At 43.0% G+C, this 5,124-nt stretch overlaps 1 long non-coding RNA gene across 1 annotated transcript; it reads right to left on the minus strand.

Annotated features, from left to right (window-relative positions):
* Positions 1–2,541: 2,541 nt before the first annotated feature.
* On the minus strand, positions 2,542–4,076 carry LOC114896767. The gene is made up of 3 exons (XR_003793916.1): positions 3,968–4,076; positions 2,764–2,836; positions 2,542–2,654 (listed from the first exon to the last, which is right to left on the minus strand). It is a non-coding gene; the product is annotated as an uncharacterized LOC114896767 (long non-coding RNA).
* Between the last annotated feature and the right edge of the window lie 1,048 nt (positions 4,077–5,124).

The following is a 5,124-nucleotide window of genomic DNA, read 5'->3' on the forward strand; positions in this document are numbered from 1 at the left end:
CATCTATCATACGGATGGATATGCCGTAATGTAATTTCTTGATGGACATTCGTTTCCAGTTTATATACTCTAGAAACAAGGCTGCAGTGAGCATCCTAGTGCAAATATTTTCACTAATCATTGCAAATCTACACATAGGGTCAGTTTCTAGCAGGAGGATTGCTAAGCATTGGGCACCTGCATTTTTAAATGTGAATAGTTGCTCTCAGAGAAGATTATATCACTTTATGCTTCCACCAAACATAAGAATGTCTGTTTCCCCACATTCTGATTAGGACTGATATCAAACTTCATTTATTTGCTCATCTCATGAGAGAAATATCTTATTTTGACGTACATTTTATTCATAAAGAGGTTGGATAGATTTTCATATCTTTATTGATCTCTTGTATTTCTTGTTCCCTAAATTCCATATCGATATCCTTTGCTCACTTTTACATCAGGTTGTTTAATGTTTTACTTATATGAGATGTTGGAAATTAAATTAGTCATTTGACAGTCATACGTGTTGCAAAACCTGTTTCATATGGTGTTCTTTGTCTTTTGACTATTTGGGACTGGTGGGTATGACGATATTTTTAATACTTTTATAAAACAAATGTATCAATCTGCACCTTTAAGACTTCTGAATTTGGAGCATACTTGCAAAAGCTTTACTCTAATTCCTATTAACATTCTATCTGTGACTGAAGCTTTCTTAAGCACCATCCAAATAACCTACCAGTATCCTGGCACTCTGCTTTCTGCTCTTGTCCCCTGCTTGGCACCACTGACCGCTCTTAATTATGCCAGAGTTCTGCTAGTTCCACCAAGTGCGTTGTAAGCTTACTAAAACCAGCTGTGTTTATTTGCTAACCTACATATGCAAATTTACTTATCTTCATTATATCATTTAATTATATGTTACATAAGCCAATGAAACGTGCGTGTGAAAAGAAAAAGGGTCACATTTTTCCAAAGGCTTTATACGGGTGTCATTAATACTTTCTCAAAGTCTGAAAAGTGGTATGAACAAGACAATTATGAGAGACTAACAGAAAAAAATCGATATACTTGGGGTCTGTTTTTTGCAACAGACTAAGGGATTATAATTGGGCTCAAACACAAACGTATTCTTAGAGCCGGGCATGCACATAGCCCCGTGCACATGAGCGGCCTTCGAGATTCCCAGAAATGTGTCAGAGCTTTCCAGAGCCCCTCTGCACATCTGACTCCCCAGCTTTTCATTTTGAGCTCTGAGTTAGGTCAAAGAAAGTAACAGTTCTCTGGGAATGGGCTTTGAAGGAGTCCTGACTGTTCTGCAGAGGAACTGGGGAGAGCAAGCTGAGACCCAGGCCCATTAAAATGCCGCAAAACTCATTGCTCTTACCAACATTTAGCTATTTTCCTTGAATAAACACCTCTGGATTGTTGCAAGCCTTTGCTTAATATCCAGAGTTTGAAAAAGTTAATTCTGACCATGTTTTTTGGACTTTTGGTTGCTTTTCTGGATCTTCCAAGGTCCCTACTCTGCCGTTTTCACGGACTGCACTTAACTCCTTTGCCTTCAGACTCCTGGTCTTTCAACACATTCACCCGACTGTGTTCTGATTGACTTCTGGCTGTTGCCAGGAACCAGATCCACCCTCTGAGGATAAAGATTTGCTACCACTGCGAAGATCCAGAAGCCTGTGAAGTAGTTTCCACCTAAACTCACAGCTTCACCTCCCACTGCTTTCTCAGGCATTATCAGCACGAGAAATGAGGTACAAAGCCCCTGAACTGCAACTGCCCACCACTGCATTTGACCCTCACAACTGTGTCTCCGTTTTACAGATGAGGAGTTAAAACTCACTTTATTCCTTGGAAGTTAAGTAGCTAGTGTGTCTAGGAGGTGTCTGACTCTACAGCCAAAGTTAATATTCTTTGAGAGAAATTATTTTTAAGAGAACAGTACCAACTTATATGTTTGAAAAATCATTGTCATAACTTTGACCTCATATTTCTAAATCAATTTTTGGAAAATAGGCATTTAAAATGTGATGATTCTCTCTTTAAAGGAAATTTGAGGTTTGGTTTACTTTTAACAAAACTAAATTCAAATTTTTTTGTGTATTTGGTTTACGTAAAATTAAATGAAATTCTCTTATGTATTGAAATAGGTGTAGAATCACAGGTTTTAAGATCAGGAAGAGATCTCAGGAAGCATCTGTTCTAATTAACTCATTTTATTTTATTTTTTTTAAATATGTATTTACTATTTATTTTTGGCCGTGTTGGGTCTTAGTTGCGGCACGCGGGATCTTTGTTAAGGCATGCGGGACTTTCATTGCGGCACAGGCTTCTCTCTAGTTGTGGTGTGGCAGTTTTTCTCTCTCTAGTTGTGGCACGTGGGCTCTCTAGTTGAGGCGCACGAGCTCAGTAGTTGTGGCGCACAGGCTTAGTTGCCCCGTGGCATGTGGGATCCTAGTTCCCTGACCAGGGAATCAAGCCCGCGTCCCCTGCATTGGAAGGCGGATTCTTTACCACTGGACCACTAGGCAAGTCCCAAATTACCTCATTTTATAGATGAGAAAACTAATGCCAGGAAAGATGGATGCTTGTCAAGTGAATTCACGGCAGGGTAGTCACCACTGGTCTTTCTACTATGTGGTCTCCTGATAGCTTGGCAGGTCCTGGAATCACACAACAGTCACAGGTGTGGGGCAGTCATGTAAGGGCCACGAACGACTCTGAGGCCCCACCCCAGACTTAACCTTGCAACAAGATCCCCAGGTGACTCACGTGCACTTAACATCTGGGCGCTGAGCCGTGGCTCCTCCCCTCTTCTTAAGTCTCTCAGTCCCTTGTGGTTTCACTGTTGGGCAAACCCAATGGGAGAATGTTTTCACTTCCGCCTCTCTGTTACTCAATGGCAGGAACTTGCCTGGAGCCATCCAGGGTTTCCTGAAATTTTTTTTTCCTAACAGAATGAAGAACGTGCGTCCGCCACCAGATCAGCAGGGCTCTGTTCCAGATAATTCTGAACAAAATGATACATGAAATATGGATTCATGGAACATGAATGCTTAGGTCTATTGTCCTGAATCTCCAGAAGTAGGGAAAAGCCTGGCTTTGTGCTCTGGAGAAGGGAGTGACTTGTCTCCAGTTTATCTTGCATCTCCCTTCTCTGCACACCTCTACCCCAGCCCTCCCCCATTCTTTTAAGGTGTCCTTCAATTAGTCTATGTGGTTAATACTTCAGTGTGAATTAGTTTAAGCTCTTATACGTGCCAGGAATACTTGCATGGAGAGAAAGGGTGAACTTTCAGACATGAGATTCTGGCTCAGGAAAGATTTAGCTGGGTAAAGGGAGCCATCCAAGAGTGTACAACCAGGCCCAGGCCACCGCCCTGTTCCAGGAGCCCCCATCTCCCACTGTCAGCGCAGGTATCTTTGTTCCTTGTTCTATAACTTTTATATTTTATGTAGTGTTGTGTGCTTCCAAAAACATTTTCAGTTAACTTATTTTATGTAAGTTTCATAACTACCCTCTTAGGAAGGTGGTATCATCCTCATTTTACAGACTTAAAGTTATTTTGGATTTTTTAGCTTCTGAACTGAAGTCTAGACTGCAGTATGCTAATAAAACTCTGTCTTAGTGGTGCTTCCTGATTTTTTTTTTTTTAATTTATCTTACTTGTGTGCATTCTTGACTAGTCAGTGCTCTCCTGATCCAGTGTCTGGAAAACAAGTTATTCCTGATTCCCGCTCTCTCAAGGGTCTTTTCTTTTTTTTTTTTAATTTTTTTCTTTTTTCTTTGTGTGTGTGTGTGTGTGTGTGTGTGTGTGTGTGTGTGGCTTAAAATAACAACAAGTATTTATTATTGCTCACAGTTTCTGTGGGACAGGAGATAGGTGGTTCTGACTCAGCCACAGTTGCATATTGGTGGGGACTTTGTCATATGAAGGCTTAAAGGGCTTGGAGGATCCAGTGCAACATGACTCACCTACACAACTGGCAAGTGGGTGCTGGCTGTTGGTGGGAGGCCTCAGGTCCTCTCCATCCAGGTGGCTACACAGGGCTCCTTGAGTGTCTTCGTGACATGGCGGCTGCTGTCCCCCACAGTGAGCAATCCTCCACAGTGAGCAATCTGAGAGGGCAAGGCAGAAGGGCACTGTCATTTATGATGGAAGTCACACACCATCACTTCTGCAATGTTCTACTAATCAGCAAGGGTCTTCTCAGTGGAAGCTTGTGGAAGGCAGGGCCCCTTCAGCCTCCAGGAGGACTGACTCTCATACTCGAATTCTCTCTGCTTCACTCCACTCAGAATGCCTCAGCATGAATGGCCCACCCGTGTGGACCAGTTCAGACAAGCTGGCTGAGAAAGTAAGGAGCTTGGAAATCAAGGGGAGAGGGTTTTGCAGACTTGGGACCAATGTCCTCAGTTATTTAAAGGGCTGTGGTGTGGGGACTTCCCTGGCGGCACAGTGGTTAAGAATCCGCCTGCCAGTGTAGGGGACACGGGTTTGAGACCTGGTCAGGGAAGATCCCACATGCCACGGAGCAACTAAGCCCGTGCGCCACAACTACTGAGCCTGTGCTCTACAGCCCATAAGCCACAACTACTGAGCCTGCGTGCCACAACTACTGAGCCCGCACACCTAGAGCCCGTGCTCCGCAACGAAGAGTAGCCCCCGCTTGCCGCAACTAGAGAAAGCCCGTGCACAGCAACCAAGACCCAACACAGCCAAAAAAAAAAATTTAATTAATTAATTAATTAAAAATAAAGGGCTGTGGTGTGAAAGAGGGGCCATGTTTTTTCTTGTGGGCAAAAGTGGATTTACCGTGAAGATAATCAGCTTTAAGCTTTAGAGCTCCTGACTTGTATGGGCCTCTTCCAAGACCCTGTATCTCACTCTACTTTCAATCTTTAAATCTGTCTTATTTCACTTAAGCCTCCCCTCCCCCCACCAATTGTATTAAATGATTTTCAGAACTAATAAAACCTGGATCTACCCCTTTCTGTGACTCCAGAGAGAGCAAACCAGGACCTAAAATAGGAGTGGAAATCTAGGGTGAGGATGTTAGTTCAATAGAGGAAAATCTTTCCATGGCCAGGACTGTTCCACCAAAAGTGGGTTATTCTAGTAGGCACTTTCG

This window comes from Monodon monoceros, unplaced genomic scaffold, assembly GCF_005190385.1.
Source record: "Monodon monoceros isolate NGI ecotype Baffin Bay Population unplaced genomic scaffold, NGI_Narwhal_1 Super_Scaffold_16, whole genome shotgun sequence".
Lineage (NCBI taxonomy): Eukaryota > Metazoa > Chordata > Mammalia > Artiodactyla > Monodontidae > Monodon > Monodon monoceros.